The following is a 20,837-nucleotide window of genomic DNA, read 5'->3' as shown; positions in this document are numbered from 1 at the left end:
ATCGGGCCCAGCCCTCATAATCCTAAATAGGAAACAAGAAAGCACTGCTGACTTCCTCCTCCTCCTCCTGTGTACACAGCCGTCACCCAGATTGGGTGTCTATCTCTCTGTCGTGCTAAAAAGAACAGATGCTTTGTTCTCCCCTCTGTGTGGAATGACTTTTAGCCACGTTGACTAGCGAAGGAAGGCCCAGGACCCTTGGACCTTGCTCATTAGAGTCCTGAATTCACCACTCAGGAGAGATGTCACCGGGTGTATAAAAGCAGTGGCAATCTTTTCTCTTCGTGAAGTGTGCTGTGAAGCAAAACATAAAACGGCGTCTGCCGTGTAGCTGGAAAGAGCCACAACCGGGTCACTCACCCACCCAATTTGGCTTTTTTCTGAAGACATGGTGGGTTCCCACATCCCCTCATCCAGTCTCCGAGAAGGTTTGCCAGGCTCGTAGAAGAATGCCATGGATTTTCTTATTTCATCCTCCAGGTAAACTCATGGCTCCTCATTTTAAAATAATAACACAAAGGGGCGCTTGGGTGGCTCCGTTGGCTAAGCGTCCGACTTCGGCTCAGGTGGTGATCTCATGGTTTGTGAGTTTGAGCCCCGCGTCGGCCTCTGTGCTGATACAGGGCCTCGAACCTGCTTCAGATTCTGTGTCTCCCTCTCTCTCTGTTCCTCCCCAGCTTGCACTCTGTCTCCGTCTTTCTCTCTCTCTCAAAAAATACACAAACATTAAAAAAAAAATTTAAAAAAATAATAACGTAAAAAAGGTTTTAACCATAACTTCAAGACAAAATCTGACTGCCACAATGGGTTTCGTGTTAGAAAGTTAAAAGTTAATTACTCCACTGAACCATAATTACCTTAAGCACTGACACCCCCCCCCCCCCGCAACAGATTCTTATTAAGCATATATTAAAGAAATACATTTACGATACCCACCCCCCCCACCCAGGAAGGATAAACTGTACAAGACCCAGGCCTTGGCCTTAGAAGCAAACAATCTGGTGATCATGTTGGCTGTTAACCACCGAGCAGGACGTTTGTGCCAAGGAAGGCAGCTACCCTCCCAACAGCTGGAAATCCCATCTCTTTATTACCAGCAAATAAGGCTGGAAGAAATTAGGTAGCTGTTCCAGGTCAAAAAGCCACAGATTCCAAGAGCCAGAATTCAAATCCAGGTCTGGCTAACTCCAAAGCTCATGCCATTTTCCATGACTCTACACTGTCTCCAGGTTTAGCCAGGGAGCCTTCTCGGTCAGGGTCTTATCAGGAGACAGACTCCAGACCCCTTATTAGAAGCTGTTCACTAGGAAACTAGCAGGTTAAACAGGGAACTGTTAAGGTGGCAAGGAGGTAGCAACCATAGGAAGCACTGTTATACCCCAGGGCTGAGGAAACAAAGGGCGGAGATTGTAATTATTTGCAAATAATAATAATAATAATAATAATTTGCGGTGTACCTGGGCCTCTGCAGAGTGGATGCTCCTTGCCCATTGCTGGCAGCTCTGAGCTTAAGAGTCTGGGGCCCAGACTCTGAGAAGCCAGCCCCATGGTGGTGTCTTTGAGGATGATACCATAAGGTGGGTTCTAAGTGTTTGCAAAGTGTGAATTAGATTCAGCCTCTGTGATGGGAAGGAATTGCCTCGGCTGAGGTGACCCGCCCAGGAGCAGGGAGCAGACAGGAAGGAGCAACTCTCCTCCTCCCTCCACCTTGTGGTGCCCTCAGCCCTCCTGTTGGTGGGACCTCACATGGGGCCGCCCGGCTGAGCAGAAAGGTGGTTTGCAGGCACCCAGATGTGGCATCGCAAAACAGAGTGGAGAAGAGTGGCCTTCAGACTGAAAGGCAATTATCAGGAGGCATTTGTACGGACCTAAGAAAACAACACTGTAGGTGCTATATGGTCATATCTGTGATGACTCTGCATGTTGTAAGTTTTATAGAGTTGAGAAGCCAGTTGATGGTTATGTGTGGATATCTTTGGGGGCAGGGACTATGTCTTCTTCATGCTTCCGTCCCCAACACCTTCCTGGCAATAGAAAGATGCCCGACAAGGGCTGATTAAACAAAGGAATAACTCTATTGTCGTAGGCGTTGTAAGGCTACCTGTATTTTGTCACTAAGGTTTCAAGGGTCCCTTCTGCACCCTGGAGGCTGTTCTCATCCTGACCCCGCTTCAGAGTCGTGGAGGATAAAAGGGATCGGTTGCTTTAAGTGAGAGCACATTTCAGTGGTCCTTGATAAGAGATGACAGAGGCGGGGCTCCCCGGGTAGGGGCTTCTGGCTCTGGCTACAGAGAGGGAGTGGTCACACTCAGGATTGCTTCCTCAGTACTGTGTTTCTATCCCACGAGGTTTGACCCTGCCTACGATGCCAGAACCATCTTTTTCTCTCTGGTTCTTGTCCCTCCCTTGTGTCTTACTATTCTTATCCCTTGGGACATGTGTATCTGCCTGAAGTCATGGACACACACACTTCCGTAATCACAGCACATGCTTAGAGGCCTGGAACGGAGGCAGAGTGGAGTCTAGGTCCTGAAGTTCCTTTCTTTGGTAAACAGTATGGATATGCCTGGATTCCTGGGAGCTCAGCACATCAATCCTGTGCCAGATTGCTGAAAGGGGACTTTGAGGTCTCCTCATTCAATGCCCTCATCTTACAGATACAGAAACTGAGACGCAGAGGTGGAGAGTAACCGTCTTCCTCAAACTCCGCAGTCGGTTAGCCGGTCCAGAGTTTTTGCCAAGTTTTTGCACAGTGTCCCATGGCTCCCTGCCCCACTTTCCAGAGCATTCTCAATGGAATACAAAAATTTCAGTAGAACTGACCTGATGCGAGGCACAGAGCTTTTGTACATTGTCAGGGTCCTGAGTTGAATTGAATATTTTCTTTCGGAAAATACTTGGGCATTCTGAATTAGTTTCACCTTAAAGGTGTTATTTAGTACCACATAATGTAACACAACATGACATAGCATCGCGTAATATTTTGTTCTAAACGTAGTTGTTAAGTAATGCAGGCACACATATAAACATGTATTAATAATAAAAGAAATAAACATATATAATCTAAATCTTTCAGAGCTAGGCTTTCCTAGCAATTTTTCCAACTAAATGGCAATATTAAACATACAGTGGCTTACAGAGGATTTTTCTTTAAGGATTTAGCATGGATCAGCACCAAACTGATACTTGGTGAGAGTTCTACCCGTCGCTAAGATTTGTTCCACGGTTTCATTCCACTTAAATCACTGATCCTAACAGCCACATGGCATCTGGCATCAGGACAAGCAGAAGCGACTGGAGGAGAGGAGGGTCAGGTCATCGGAAATCTCTCAAGGCCCTGGGAACAGCTGGTCAGCATCACAATCCCCTCACTGCTTATTCCCCACCCCCTCCTGTGCCCCCCAGCTCCTTAGATCCCTCCCCGGCACTCTCCTGGCCCAGGCGGACTTAACTCTTGAGCTGACATTGCCTTTGCAAGCTCTGAGCATTCTGTCTGGAATAAACCCACAAGCAGCTCATGGAAAAGCTGTGGAAAGATGAGGCCGAATGAGGAAATTTCCTCCTGAGCCTTCCAGCAGGTTTTCTTGAGCCCTTTTGCCAGAATTTGAATTTCCACCCTTACTGAATAAGAGAATGATTCTAGTTGCCCCAAGATCCTTGACTTTGAGTCCCCAGATATGTAACAAATGTGGGCTCTAATCTAGTCTCTAAGGCAAGAGGATGAAATTTCAATCTAACATTAATTTTTAAATTGTCTTTTGGAAACCCTGTGATATGTAAGCAGCACAAAGAAGATAAGTGGAGCTATTCAGAGTTAAATATAAAACAAGATAACAATTGAGAAAAATAAAACACATTACTCATCCATCCTCTGATACTCTCCTCCCATGGGCATTTTCAGTGTTGTATATCCACGAAGACAAATATATCTGTGGCCAACATGTTATTTGGGGGGCAGATGTGCTGCAGTTTTCTTCTGATTATAAAAGTAGCAAAATCTTGCTGTCGAAATCTGGAAAGTACCAGAACAGGTCATGGGAGAAAAGTAAGCCATCCACAATTTTGTTATCATTTTGGCATTTCTCTTTCTAGATTATACTAAATATGTCATTTTATATAGTCTTTTTGTTCTACCCAAACTGTTTATAATTACTATATATGAAAGCCTATGTTTTACACTATTGTTCATATTGTTCTCATTGTTTTCATTGTTATACTTCCCTTAAAAAAAAACAAAGAAACTATTATAAAGAACTCTGAAATGAACATCTTTGTGCGTGGACTTCTGTTAGGAAAGATTTCCAGAAGTGAGACTTTTGAATCAAAAAGTATAATTTCAAAGGCTCTATATATTGCAAAATGTCTTTCCCAGAAAGGGATTCTATTATCACAGTTCCTCTTATAGGAGCTTGTATGACAGTGTTAGTTTCATACGAACCTGCAGATCTTGAGCATTTTCTCTTTTAGTTTTAAAGACCTGATTTGATACAACAATAATAAAAACTACACAATTACTGTTTACAATTACGTATACATTTGAACATCAATAAAGTTGAACATTTTAATTCAATATCTATTGGCCACAAGAGAAGGGCCTCTATTTTGCCTATTACTGAATCTCTAGCACTGAGAAGGGTACCTGACATAAAAAAGTCATTCAATAAATATGTTTTGAAATGAATTTTTAAATTATAGTCTTTGCTCACTTATCTATTAGGAAATAATGTATTTAATGATCTGGTATTTGAAAATGATTGGATCCTGTACTGGGAAGACTAAGGGTTTATAATACAGTTATAAAAAGTAGCATTCAAGTTACATTCCCATATATGTGAATTGGCTTATCTTTCTAATTTTGGAAGATTTGCATAGTCTTAAGGACAGAATCATGGGACAGAAGTCAGTAAAATATATCCTAGCTTGACCAAGAATTAACTCTGTGACTTTGGATCAGTTTGATAAGTTTTTCACATTTGATCTGTAAAACATAACAAAATAAAACAAAAGACAGTGAATGTATCCCTTTTACTTTATGGAGCCCTAAGACAATACAATGGCATAATTATAGGTAATAATTAAAGGTAAAACTTTTGAAATACAGCAAGTCAAATTCAAATACAAGACCAAAGTACTAGCATTTCAATCTCAGCGTTTCTGGTCTCATTTTCCTCATTTATAAAAGGTGAAAGGGCTTAGATTAACATAATTCCCAGTGTATAATAAGTGCATAATAAATCTTTTTTGGTTAAGTTTTTCCAAAGTTCTTATTTTGACTTTATGATTCTAAGATATCTCATAAGTAGAAAAAAATATGGAATGTGATCATAAAAAGTACAGTTACTCGAATATTTGAAGTAAAATTTGATAACTAAGAATTATCTCAGAATAAAGCTTTCCTTCTGATCACCCCCCCCCCCAAAGCTTTAATATGATACATAAGACTGTTTATAATACACTTGGAAATAATCTCCAAAAGGAAGGAGGACGGTCAATTCCTTACTGCCCAATATTTTTTAGAGTAGCTAGTGAATTAGAAACCATCCAAATTCTCAATGACAGAATAGTTAAGCACACCAAATTATCTTACCATTATAGAATGCTCCTTAGTCAATGACGGCAAATGTACAACCAGCATCACTACATGGAAATGCAGATAGAAAGTAGTAGCAAGTGAAAAACAGAACACAATAAACACACCCAGGTTATAGTCATATGAAAATGTATGAATGTATATATGTAAAGGACTTGCAATAAGGAAAACAAGTAGATGTGTATGCTCATCAAGTTCTCTTTTTCCTCCAAATAAAATTGCCCATCTGTGTCACTTTTGTAAAGGAAAAAAATTACCATGTCTTCAAAGGATAGCTCAACAGTCATCCTAAAATGCGATGGCTATAAAATATAGGTAGTTATATAATAAGCCAAAAGCGACTCTCTACAAAAGACTCATCTTCTGTCCAGGCTTGCCCATTGCTTGACATTTCCCTTGACTAAGTAATGATTAATAGGCTATATAAACAACATGCCAGGTACTTGTATTTGGTTGTGGACAGGGAAATTATTTATAGTTGCCTGAAGCCAGTGTGGCTGTCTGGTATTTCTATGGGATTGTCTTCAACTCCGAAGGAAAAGTAAAAAACAAAAAGCTTTGTTTTGTAAGAAGAAGGAAAAAGCACTAGAAAAAAAAAAAAAGTCTGCACAGATTTCTCTGTAGTTAGCTTCTGTAACATAAAAGAAGGAGTGGTATCTTTGCAGGTAGCCTAGAAAAAGAGGAAAATAAGAGACTGAAAATGTAAGATGAATTTCTGAACTTTGTTAGAGGAACCTTCACATAAACCACAAAAAGTTGGCTTTTGACTAAGTTCCCAAAAGAAAAAGCCAGTTTCCTGTTTGCTTGGGGTTATATTTTAATGTCTTTTTTGGACTTAGATAATTTTCAAGAACACATGGAAAAAGTCTTGGCTAATACCCTTTTATCCCCAAAGAACGATGCAAAGGAAAATGGTACAGAAATCAATCAACCTAGGACAACACTCCATTTGATGTCAAAACTTTCTCTGGAGATAATTTACAGCCACAATACTGGTAAAATAATTCTGAACAGCATTTTACAAAGTTTAGGACAGGAAGTAAAAATCTTGAGACAATGCAACAGGAGAAAAACACACACACAAATAAACCACCCTGTTATCTAAGATTAAATCTGACCAGGTTATAACTGAAATAATAGCTAAAAATTTTTTGAACACACTGACTCCATAATTGCATGTAATGCTTTACGTGTAATATCTTATTTAATCCTAGCAACATTAGATGCTTGAAAAAATAAGGTAAATTGCGTTTCTTTTCAAATGTTTATTTATTTATTTTGAGAAAGAAATTGAGAGAGAGAGAGAGAGCATGAGGGAGAGGCAGAGAAAGAAAGAGAATCACAAGCAGGCTCCATGCTGTCAGCACAGAGGCTGACATGGGGCTTGAACCCACAAACAGTGAGATCATGACCTGAGCCCAAATCAAGAATCATACGCTCAATGACTGAGCCACCTATGGACCCCAAAATAAGGTAAATTGTTTAAAGCCCCCAGCTAGCAGGCACTGAAAGCAGGATGTGAGCACAAGTTTGTCTGGTTTCCAAAGTCTTAGCTCTTAACCACTAGGATACACTGCCTAACCTTGATGCTATAATGATATATTTTGGTTAAATTCTCCCCCTGCTACCCCACATATGTTGTGTGCTCAGGCATTATTATCCATGGATTGATAAATGAAAAAGTGCCATGAAATAGTGAAATAGTTGTATGATTTTATATACCATACATGTTTCTCTGTATGAGACTCTAGCAAAAATGTTCTGGGAAGCAATACATGTCAGTTCTTAGCTCACCCGTAAGCCTCAGCATTCTGAACGATGCAGCATCTCCATTTTATCCGCCCCTTATAACTGACTGCTATTTCTATAATTTCTATAATTTATTATAATGATTATAATAAAAATCATTAACAAATTGATCAGGAACTAAAGAGGGAATAAACAGTAAAGAGCCTACAAACAAAAGAATAAAAGGAATATTTCAGAGAAAAATTTGCAATAAATTTGACAACTTAAAAAAAAAAAACTTAAGAGAAGTAGCTTTCCCAAACTGACATAAGATAAAATAGAAAATCTGAATAGTCCTATGTCTATTGGAGAAGCTGAAATTCTATCTAAAGTCTTTACCCAAAGAAGCCTCTAGAACCACGTAATTTTGCCAATGAGTTCTATCAAATAGTTAAGGAATCTTAAGATAGGATTGAGGAACATCATTCTCAGATAAGCTCTCTCCAAAAGCTTGTTTAATGAGACTAGCATCTTATGATACCAAAATCTGATAAAAACACTAGAAATAAAAATACTGACAAATATCCTACATGAACTTTCTTAACAGAATGCTGACAAAGTCAATTCAGAAATATATTTTATATTAAATATAATATTACATTATGACCATGTTTAAGAGTCAAGGTTCTCCAGAGAAACAGAGCTAATAGGATATATGTAGCTATATACAAGAAGATATTTATTACAGGAATTGACTCATGGTTATGGAAGCTGAGAAGTCCCACAATCTGTACTCTGCAAGCCAGAGAACCAGGAAAACTGACATCATCCAATCTGAGTCTGAAGGCCTGAGAATTAGGGAGGTTGATGGTGTAAGTCTTGATCTGAGTCCAAAAGCTTAAGAACCAGGAGCACTGATGTCCCCTTTTTTGTTGTATTCAGGGCTCAGTGGATTGGATGATGTACACTCACAGTGGGAAAGGCCATCTGCTTGACTCAGTTCATCAGTTCAAATGCTAATCTGTCCCAGAAAATCCTTCACAGACACACACAAAAATAATGTTTTACCAGGTCTTTTGTCATCCCTAAGTCCAGTCAAATTGATACAAAAAGTCTACTGTCACAAATCAAGTTGGGTTTACTCCAGGAATGCCAGATTGATTTAGATCAAGGTAATTCACTATATTAACAGAACAAAGAAGAAAAAAACCAATAGGTGCAGAAAAACCATTTGGCAAAAGTCACACTGATGCATGATAAAAAGTCTCAGAAAATTAGGAATAGAAGAGAACTTCTTCAGTCAGATAACAGACACCTACAAAAGAACCTATAAGTAGTTTTATACCTGTTGTTTAAGTACTAAAAACTTTTCCCTAAGATCAGCAACAAGGCAAGAATTTTTGGTTTTACAATTTTGAATCAACATAGTACTGGATGTTAAATCCAATGCAGTAATGCAATGAAAAAAGAAAGAAAGAAAGAAAGAAAGAAAGAAAGAAAGAAAGAAAGAAAGAGAAAGGAAGAAAGGAAGAAGTAAAGAAAAAGACACATAAGGATCATAAAGGAAGCAGTCGAGCCGGTTATGTTTGTAGATGACCTGAATGTTCACAATCGAATATTCAAGAATCTACAAAATAACTACTAGAACTAACAGGTGAATTTAGCAGAGTTACAGGGATTTGTACCAATATAAAAAAACTAATGTAATTTTATGCACTCAAAAGCACACAATTGAGGCGCCTGGATGACTCAGTTCATCAACTGACTCAATTTTGGCTGGGATCATGATCCTTTCACAGGATTGAGTACCATCTTGGGCTCTGCTCTGGGTGTGGAGCCTGCTTAAGATCCTCTCTCTCTCCCTTTCTCTGCCGCTTCCCCACTGTCTCACACATGCACTCTCTCTTCTATCTAATAAATAAATAAAAATTTAAAAAGCACACAAGTGATGGGTGGCTGGGTGGCTCAGTTGGTTAAGTGTCTGACTTCAGCTCAGGTCATGATCTCGCAGTTCGTCATGGGTTTGAATCCCACATTGGGCTCTGTGCTGACAGCTTCGGATTCTGTGTCTTCCTCTCTCTCTGCCCCTCTCACCCCAAAATAAATAAACATTAAAAAAAAAAAGCACACACGTGAAAATAAAACTATTTAAAATTCCATTTCCAATAGTTTCAGAAAATATTCTTAAGAATAAATTTGGTAAGATATATAAGATCTGCGGTGAAAAACTAAAAAAATACTGCTGGGAATAATTCAAGAAGATCTAAATAAACAGAAAGATATACCATGTTCATGGACCAGAAAATTGAATATTGTTAAGATACTAATTTTCCAGGGTGCCTGTGTGCCTCAGTCAGTTAAGCTTCCAACTTTGGCTCAGGTCATGATCTCTCAGTTTGTGGGTTTGAGTCCACCTCAGCCTCTGTGCTGACAGCTCAGAGCCTGGAGCCTGCTTTGGATTTTGTGTCTCCCTCTCTCTCTGTCAAGCAAGTATAGGTACATCAGGTCCTTCTCACAACTGTCTCATTCCGCATTTTCTCTGCCCCTTCCAGTCCAGAATGACATAGTGTCTGCTCATATAACTTTCTCAAAAATGCTGTGGGTCTCCTGTGTCTGTCACAGAGATTAAGTCCATTACACAAGCCCTTCTTCCACAGATGTTTTCTAGATAACCCATATCTACTTTTGTTTCTGATGGTTGAGGAGATTTATGAGTCACACACTTACTGTCTTCAAAGAGCATTTGTATGATTAAATACTCAGACCTTTCACTTCTTCTGAGGTATTAGCAAAAGTTGTCTTGCCACATCCTCCATTTATCTCTACAGCATGCTTTCCTGATAGTGAATCTCTTATATTTAGTATCTTTTAGAATCTCAGTAAGCTGAGAATTTCCCAAATCACCACAACCTGGTTCCTTTTAATTTTTTTTTATTACCAGTTTTGCCCTCACTTTATCTCTTTCCTCTAACATTTTACTAATAATATCAAGAAGAAACCTAAACACCCTGCTTGGAAAGCTCCTCAAGTGAAATAAGTTCTACTTTTCACATAACCGTGGGACATAATTTCTACCACATATGCAATAAAGGGTCCCTGTCCTCTAGTTTTCAATAATATATTCCTCCAAAGCCCTCCTCAGCAGTGCCTTGGAAGTCATATTTCTGCCAACAATCTGTTCCCCACAGTGTAGGTATTCTCAAGGCAATTTATGTTTTCTCTACCATAGTCCTCACTTCCTCTGAGCCCTCACCGGCAGTCTTTAAAATCCATATTTCCACTAACAATCTTGTCAAAGCAATCAAAGTTTTCCTATCAAAAGTACTTCCAGCCTCTGGCTATTGCTCAATTCTGAAGCCATTTCCATATTTTCAGGTATTTATTATAGCAACACCTCCACTCACAGTACCAAGATCTATATTAGTGTTTTACAGGTGCGATAACAGAGCACCTCAAACTTAGTGGCTTAAAACAATACAGATTTACTACCTGAAAGTTCTGTCGGTCTCATTGGCTAAAATTAAAGATACTAAAAATCAAAGAGATATTCCTTTCTGGAAGTTCTAGCAGCCCAAGAGAAATGGAAGCACCTGTCTACAGCAACACAAAAACCATGCACGAGCAGCTTTATCCATAATAGCTCCACACTGGAGAACAACCTAAACGTCCAGCAACCGAACAGATAAATAAAACTGTTATATTCATACAGAGAAATACCACAACATAATAAAAAGAAAACAGACCACTTGATAGGCAGCAATATGGATAAATCTCAGAAACATTATGTGAGTGAAAGAAGTCTTACACAGAAAAACATGTACTAGATGATTCTGTTTGTATAAAGTTCTAGAAAAGAGAACATGAGTCTATGGTGAAAATCATCCAAATGGAGATTGCTTGGGAGTGGGGGAGTAGGTGCAGGGATTGGCTGGAAAGGGATAAGAGGGAACTTTCTGGAGTGATGGTAAAGCTCTATATTATGATAACTATTTGGATATCCAGGTACAGGTACTTGTCAAAACTTACCAAATGAAACACTTAAGACTTATGTATGTAAAAATACATAAATTTTACCCAGAAAACCTCTCAAAGAACTGTAAATAAATATAGAACTCTAGCTAATTACATGCATGCTGAAGTACTGAGAAAGAAGTGTACTGATATTTGCAACTTACTTTGATTTTTGTTAAAAAATAAATTGGAATGATGGGTAAATAAAGAAATTAATAGGTGGATAACTATGTGGTAAGCCAAATATAGCAAAATACTAATTGTAGCCTCTAGAGGTATACTATATACACATGTATATATAATGAATACATATATATATATAGTGTGTGTGTATATATATATATACATATATATATATATATATGTATATATATACCTTTTCAATTTGCTCTGTATATTTGAAATTTTTCACTGTAAAATGTTGGAGGGAATAAGGCCACTATTCTCTTTTCTTCCAATTGGACCACAGTAGTAGTGAAAATCTAATCAAAGCTTACAAAGACGTCTCATATATTATTGCTTCAGCACATAGAGTGTTATGTCTTCTCAACTCCCACATAACACACATCTCTTAAAAACAGGTTTCAAAGATCTCTACAAGCCAGTTGGATGTAGGGAAAAAAATCACTAAGCTTTCCAGAAAATGATGTTTGTCCCTAGTAAGACAGGTACTAAACATTTAGTGCAATTAATGTGATATTATTAGTTTTTGCAGCGTCTTTAGAAATTTTTTATGGTTGGAACTCAATGATTCTATACTGGTGCTAACTAGAACAGCATGTTACTTAAAACAATAAGTCATGAAAAATCAAGTCACAACTAAAGACCTGACTTTCAAAAATAGTGCTAACATTTGAGACCTTTAAACAATGCAACAGTTTTAATACTGTGTATGTATATATATGCTTTTGTCCTCCAACTTTAACCATCTACTGATTAAAAATAAGTAAAAAGTTAGCTTCTATGGTGATATTAGATTTTAAACTGCTCTAGCAAATTAACTTTTCAAAATACTGCTATAATTTATAGAACTCCTGTTAAATAGCTCTTAGTACTAAGTAGCTCCAGGTAGATTAAAAGTCATATCTCATTCTCATTCTCACAAATGAAATCATATTCTACTCACAAAATGAATAGAGTACTTTAAACTAAAAGGTGATTACATTTGCGAAGCACTTTACCAAATGGGAGACATAAATGGTTATTAATTAGAGTAAGTTATTGTTTGACACTTTCTTTATTCTGTTCCTTTTGGAACTTTAAATTTATTGCTTTCCAATTATACAATCTGCAGGAGAAAGTGAGGTTCAGCTCTTTTCCTGCTAAAACATTCATTGTGGTTTAAAAGGTGGAGGAGACACAATGAACTAACAGGCTATCTTGTCCTTTAGCAAATGCAAGAACAGATAAATATCGTGTGAAACTAACTGCATTTGAAAGAACCACCCATTGCAGAATGTTAAGTAGGCTGTTTGCTCCCTTCTCCATGATGGGCAAGACCATCAAAGAGACGTCACAGCAACATAATATCTTCTCACGGGTCTGATTCTTGTAAGAAAAATGCTAGCCATATCAACACTGGTGACAAAGAGCCTCTTCTAGAATTCCATCCACGTAATTTTGCACTGATTCTAACTAGGAAAAATGCTAGGCTGCTCGTGGAATATGGGTGGAGTGAAAGGAAAAGGATCTGGGAAAATTGGTGAAGAGTTTAAAAATCAGTGTTCTAAGGGGGTGTGGCAGGAGCTGGGGGAGGTGGTAAGAAACGGCTCTACTTATCACCTGTGGAGTGCTGAAAACGCTTCTATATGTCAATGGTGTCCAGTGGCCCCTTCTTCTTCTTCCATAGCTGGGAGGAAACTGCTTCCTAGTCCATCTTCTTTGTCTATTAACAATTTATGAGGACATAAACTGCTCAGAACATTAAATTGTGTTTGTATATCATCAAATAATCAGCCACCGTTTCCTATGCACCTTGTGCGTGCAGGGCATTGTGAGAGATGGACGGACATGAAGAGGAATAAGGTAGAGCCTCTTCCCCAAGCAGTTTATAGTTTTGAATTCATAGCGCAGTTAACTTTCAGTTGATGATCACAGTGAAGGTCATATCCATGATGAAAAGAAGGAATTCTCACATGGCAGATGTTTCTGGTGCCTGTGTCACTTTCCCTTGGCTCACCTCTGATTGGAGCCACAGCTGTGGTGGACAGTTACATATGAGTTACATCCCATTATGTACTGTCGGCACCTGTGTTTTTTTTTTTTAAACATTTATTCATTTTTGAGAGAGAGAGGGGGAGGGAGAGAGACAGAGAGTGAGTGAGCGTGAGCAGGTGAGGGGCAGAGAGAGAGGGACAGGGGATCCAAAACAGGCTCTGCAGTGACAGCAGTGAGCCCAGCATGGGGCTTGAACTCACAAACCATGCGATCATGACCTGAGCCAAAGTCAGACACTCAACCAACTGAGCCACCCTGCCAGCACCTGTTTTAAGCAAGTTCTGCCCCAACACCTTCTCCCAAATAGGTACTAAGAAGTGTAAAAGATTGAATGCCTAGAGGCAGTCTTCATTTGATGGTGAGAAAGAGCTAGAGGATGTTTCAGCCTGGTCTTTCAAGAAGAGGATTTGGGAAGTGTTCTCTACAATTCTCCAAAGTCCTTGAGGGCCAAAGCTCCATTGCACGCCACAGAGACGTCCACTGTGCATTTAATCTTGGCTTTTCCTTCTGTCTCTCTTACTCTCTTTGCTCCCTCACTCTCACATCCCAGGATCATCTCCCAAATAAACTACCTGGACCCAAGACCTTGTCCCAGGCTCTGATTTTAGAAGAACTCATACTGAGAAATCTAATACTTAACTTCTTTGCATGTTAGTCAGAATCCTGTCTAATAATGGACTACTCTTTATATGATCCTGCCCCAAATAAAGTGTTTATATTCGACAATGACATTCGTTTCTTAAAAATCCAACAGACATCATGCTCTACGGGGATTACACTAAAGCTGGACGCCTACTGTGGCTCTGATGATAGTCCAAAGCCTTGCGTGGTGTCTTATTAACAATGCAGGCTTTCCCCAACTTTAAGCTGGCCCCAATCCTAAACATAGCTTGTAAATTGATTGTTTGCAACTTGAAATGTGTTTTCTAAGCGAAAATATCGCCTTTTCCAATAGGAAGTGTTCCAAATGACAACGCAAAGGCCCAAGGCAGAGAATTATCTACTTGTGTTCTGTTTTGCCAACGGATAGGTAAAACAGTGAAGGAGCTGACTTCTGAAGGTTTCTTTTTGCAGAGGTGACTATGCTTCAAGGGGTAGTAAAGAGTGAGAGGGACAGAGTGCCAATGTCAGAGGACTGGTACATAAAAGGCAGTGCTGACCGGAAGCTGCAGTTGGGAAAATATGACTATAAATAGCTGTACGGGGTTAGATTGTATCTCCTAAAATTCCTGTCCACCTGGAACCTCAGAATGTGAGTCTATCTGGAATCAGGATCTTTGCACATACAATTTGTTAAGTTAAAATGAGGTCACAGTGGATTAGGATGGGCCCTAAATCCCATGGCAGGTGTTCTCATACGAAGGCCTTGGGAAGACACAGAGATGCACACACAGGGAAGAAGCCCACGCGACCACTAAGGCAGAGACTGGAGTGAGGTAGCTACAAGCCAAGGAATGTCACAGATTGCCAGGAGCCACCCGACACTGGAAGAAGCAGGAAGGATCCTCCCTTAGAGCCTTCAGAAGGCCCCAGCCAACATCTTGATTTCAGACTTCCAGCCTCTTGAACTGCAAGATGATACATTTCCATTTTCTTAAAATTTTGGTAATTTTTCTGGAAGCTGTAAGAAACTAATATAATAACTAAGAAACACTGGGAGCTGGGTCTTGGATCAAAAAACATGATTAATTTATTTTCAAATACCAGTTTTGTCTTCCATTCTGAGTGTGGGGGATGGGGTTGTATCTACTTCCTGTTCCTATAGCTGCCAAGTAGCTGGAACTGAAGAGAATCTCTCATTTTACTTGCAAATGTGCGTGAAAGGTGGTGCGGTATGATGTAAAATAGTGTAATATATAATGCATATCATATACACCATATATATATATATATATATATATATATATATATATAATGTCATGTTTAAAGTCAGGATTAAATCCATCTAAGAATGCTTCTAGTAATGGGAATGATGAACATTTATTGATTGCTTACTGTGTGACAGGAACCGTATAATTCATTAATCTTCACAATAACCTTATTATAGGGTTGGTGCTTTTATAGTCCCATTTGCCAGACAAGGAAACCGAGCCTTGCCTCAAAGCCACATGGCTGCTAAGTGGCCATAGCCAGGCTTTGACCCAGCAGCTAATTCTAGAGCCCAGACTTCTCATGTCTCTGCTATATGCTTCATGAACACAGGGATGCCACACGAAATGACTCCTTTAAATAAATAAAATGTCTCAGCTACTCGCTTTACTTCTGACCCTTCTGTTCACTGTTGCTTGGAGTCTGTCTCAACTGACTCTGCTGGACAACTCGCTCTTGATTAGAATCTTAGAACATCCAAAATCTGTCCTGCTTGGGAAGTCAGCGATTCAAGATTTCATTACCTAAAACAGATCTGTGTACACAGGTGACTCTTGAGACTCCTGGATGTACTCTGCCATGAAATGGGCTTCCCTGAGCTGTATGGGCTCAGTGACACATCAAATCATTTTTACCTTTAAGGCGCCGAGGTTAGTATTTGTAAAGTAAACTTGCCAAGGGCACCTTGTTAGTTCTCCCAACTTTTAAAAACCTTTCACTGTTTCCCTTGAAACTATAAGATAAAATTCAAGCTCCTTACTATGTTCTCCATCAGAGGTTGGCACACTTTTTCTCTAAAGGGCCAGATGGTAAATATTTTAAGTTGGCTTTGTGGTCTGTCTCCACTACTCAACCTTGTGGTAGTAATGAATGAGAAAGCAGCCCGAAACGATATGTAAAAGAATGGCCGTGGCTGTGTTCCAATAAAACTTTATCTACAAAAACAGTATAGGAGCCAGATCTGACCATAGCCAGATAGGCTATGGTTTGCCTATGTTACCGTCATTCCAAAGCTGAGTGTTGCACGGCCTGAATTATGTGCTTCATTCCAGTCACGCTGAAGTGCTTGTGCTTTTCAAACTCACATGCCCTTTTATTCCTCTGCATCTCTGCATAAGCTATTCTGTTCATTTGCATGCCCTTCTCTGTTTCTTCTCACTTGGGCAGTCAAGTTAGCAACCTTCCCGGGATAGCAGACCACTCTGTATGAGTGGCAACATTTATGCCATTGTATTGTAATTATTCATTAATTAACATATAAATATCCTTAGTTGTGATCACAAATGATGACTCCTGGGACCTCAAGGAACATACTTGCTTACTGAATACTTCTGGCTAGTGCGCCTTCTGTTTCTGTTATTTTATATTACGTCGGTCAAAGGCTGGTGGAATATGTTTGTTTCCTCTTGCCTATTATCTTTGACCGCTAGGTAGCTCAGAACTAAAGGAAAAGCTTAATATTAGCAATCAAGAAGACTTTACAGCATGCATATATGTTCCCCTGTACTTCACCCTAGTCTGTCTCTTTAACTTATATTTCCTATAATTTTGCATTTTGCTATTTTATTGTAGGCCTTTTTTTAAAAGCTACCTCAAATCTTTGTATAATGAGGGGCACCTGGATGGCTCAGTCAGTTAAGCACTTGACTCGATGTCAGCTCAGATCTTGATCTCGGGGTCATGAGTTCAAGTTCCACATTGGGCTCTGTGCTGGCCATGAAGACTACTTAAAAAAAAAAAAAAAAAGACTTTGTATAATGGAAGTTGGATTTATTCCTTCACATATATTCACATATATTCATCCACAAATAAATCACTAGTTTTACTCCCTTTGATCACTTTTTGTACTTTCTCAAAGAGTAGAAACAACTGTGTATTTTTGCCTAGAACACAGTGGTGTATCTCATGTATTTGACACCCAGAGTGGGTCATTTCGTAACGCTCCTTCCCCCCAAATTATTTTTAGGGAAAATCATGAAATGAAATAAGTAACAACACTGTTTGTGTGAAATTTTTCTCTTAATAAACTTTGTGTCACGAGCACGGAAGAAAGAATGCCATCGGAAGTGAGGTACAATTACTGGGAGCCACTAGGAACTTCCTTTCAAAATACACAGTGTGTGAACTGCATCTGGTATGTCAGGGGCAACTGCATCACTGTGAGTTCTACGAATTAACTTCTACGTACAATGTTATTTAAAGGATAAATAACAAAACGTGTTAACTGAGGCTTCCTGTCTATGATTAAATGCAACAGTAATAGCGGCACTCTTCTAGAATTTAGACCAATAGAATACTTCTTTGAGGAAATGGATTTATCTCTCAAATTGTGGAGAGTTATCTGACACATGGTGATAATAAAAAGTAGCCCACCCCTTAGAATTCTTACTTTTAACTTCTCCACAAAATATGTCTACTTCCTGCAACCCATCCATACTCAGGAACACCGTTATTAGAAGCCCAGCTGGAGGACTGACACTTCAGATTTGGAAGTTTCGTGTTGAAAGTACAGCGAAATGGTATCCACACTGCTTTGCTGGGGTGCATTTTTCTTTGAGTTTTGCTAAATAAATTCCTACTCATGCAATGGCTGATCATCTCCACGTGTCCTATCTCCAAATCTGGGGTCTTCCAATAAGCTTAGATATTACTTTATTTAAGAATACAGGATAGAATACAAATAACATACAAAATATATGTTAATCAATTGTTTATGTTATCGGTAAGGTTTCCCGTCAACAGGCTATTACTAATTAAGTCTTTGGGGAGGCAAAATTACACTTGGATTTTTTGCTGCGCAGGGGGTTGACACCCCTAACCCCCTGTTGCTCAAGGGCACGCTGTACAAAGGTCCTATGCCATAATTAACATTTAAGAACTGCATAGCCCTCTAGCTCACTAATGTGAACACCTGTAGAATACTACAAATGTGGAGTGGGTGCAGATTCCGTTCAAAGGAATTCAATCTGTTTCCCAAGGATCTATTATGATTAGGCTACATGTGTCAGTGTACCTACCCGAGGACAGATTTTAGTTGTTGCTGAATTATTTTGCTTTTGCTGTATTTAAAAAAAACAAAAAATGGAATCTTGCTCTCCTGGTTATCATTTGCTTCTTTCCTTCTCCTATAATTGAGAAATGAACAGCACTCCAAATAACCAAGTGCCCAGTAGCGTCGTTCCATTTAATTGAACCAGATAGTGGAAATGATTGCAGTCATTTTATACAGCTTTTGCATGTTAGGAAGCCATTTTTGAAACATGCCTGCACAAATCCTGTCGATTATCCCCATTCTGTGAAAATTGCAACTTCACGAGATTCTCATACTCTCAAGCTGTAATGGATATTGTAGAAGATCCCAAACTCTTTACATTTCCAGAGGGATATTTGAAATTGAGCTGTAACAAACATCTCTCATTAGTGTTAGGGGTACCCGTACCCTGACCCCCTGAGCATTACCTATTGTCCTCTCTCCAGCAGATAACGAGATGTGGCATGTACAATATGGGCTTCCTTTCCTCCTGGCAGATCCTGAATGAAGCCAAGGGAAACAGTTACAAAACAGAAAATTGACTATGATGGAACACTCTTTGGTGCTACATCTGATATGATTAACAATTTATTTTGGCAACACCCGGGATGGGTTTCATATGGTTTTCCTGAATTCAACAGGACTCCTGCCAGCAGAATCAGGAACACTGAGAAGTAATCCAGGCTGAGGGAGGGAAAAAAAAATATGCCATCTTGCAAAGCGTTTCATAGTGTTGACTCTGTGATCTGGAAACCAGCCATTGCTCAATCCCTCTATTTCCAACTGCTCTTCAACTCTTTCTTGCCTTCCTAGACTTGAGTTGATGGATGATTTTATAATTAGCAGGGTAGATAGCCTAGAGGAGAATGCACTGTAAGAAGGCAGATGAAACATGTGGCAGCCAAATATTTTGCAACATATAAGTATTCTTAAAATATGGATGTTTCAGCCGAGTCATCATCTTCAAGAAGCACAATTATGTGATACTGTGGATTTCAGAGTTAACTCTTCTTAGAGAAATTTGCTTTCAGGCTGAAAGAATGGTTGCTCTGTTGTAGAGGAATGCTTCTTTTCCAGAGTTGTTATTTCTGTCCATAAGGAGGGACTTCCACTGGCATAACATTCTTGGGTTTTCTCTGCTCCCTATTCCTTATTCTTCCTCAGGGTGAGTTTGAAAGGAGGGACCGGAAATTCATTCCTGAACTCCTTCCTTGGGGAGAAAGCCCAACTGCAGAGAGCATAAGTCACCATTGCTCTCAGACAAGCCGTAAGCCTGCAGGGGAAGAAGCTCATATACTTGTACGTATAAGGCATGCTCTTAAATATTAGAAAGTATTAGGAAGTCCACTTATTTTTAGTTTTTAGCTACATTCTTAATATTAGTATCGTCAGTAATAAAGGTGATGTTTTGGGTCTCTACCTGCCCTGACCTTTTGTTTTATCTCTCAGTTGGTTCCAAATAAGGGCAAGACAAAGTGGTGTTGATTAGTGGTTCCCTACAAACACCAACAGATACTTGGCTGGTAGTAGGTTTTATTTGATAGAAAATATGTTTTCCCATATTTTTCTACTTACTTTTCCAGATTTATCAGTAGATTAATATTTCCTTCACTCTCCACTAAATTAAAAGAAATAGCTTGGTATTCAGCTTTAGACTTGCATAGGCAAACAGACCCTCAGAATCAGTAAGGCAGTAGTGAAAAATCATTTGGCTTTTACATTTTTCTATAGCCTTGGCACGTCCTCTTATTCATTCAGAGCTCCAGGATTAATCCACATTTCCCTTTACTCTTCCTGTGACTTAGATCTCCGGGTCATTTTGGAGGATATAAAATCCTGTATCTCTAGACAGTAGTTGGATGGACTTGAAATTGGCAGTGAGACTCTGTGCTTTGATTGTGAATTGAGAGGTCAGCCAAAGAGGGCATGGCCACAGTTAAATAAAATATTAAAACTAGAGAGGAGGAGAAGGAAGCCAAGAAAGAAAGGATAGCTCCCAACCTTGATGTGCAGTTAAGAAATGTGCAAGTCAGAGGCACCTGCGTGGCTCAGTGGGTTAAGCCTCTGACTTTGGCTCAGGTCATGATCTCATGGTTCATGAGTTTGAGCCCTGCATCAGGCTCTGTGCTGACAGCTGGGAGCCTGGAGCCTGCTTCAGATTCTGTGTCTTCCTCTCTCTCTCTGCCCCTCCCTCGCTCATGCTCTGTCTCTTTTTCTCTAAAGAAATAAATAAAAACTAAAAAAAAAAAAAAAAAGAAAAAAAGTGTGCAAATCAGTGTTTGAGGTGATAATATATTTGAGATTTTCCAGTATCAATGGATACCAATAAATGAGAATATCTGTCCATTATCGTAGCATCTAACCAACCAGTCAACATATAATTTTTTTTCT

The sequence above is a fragment of the Panthera pardus genome, unplaced genomic scaffold (assembly GCF_024362965.1).
Source record: "Panthera pardus isolate Hobbes unplaced genomic scaffold, ASM2436296v1 HiC_scaffold_13, whole genome shotgun sequence".
NCBI classification, from domain to species: Eukaryota; Metazoa; Chordata; class Mammalia; order Carnivora; family Felidae; genus Panthera; species Panthera pardus.
Note: the sequence above shows the minus strand (reverse complement) of the source record.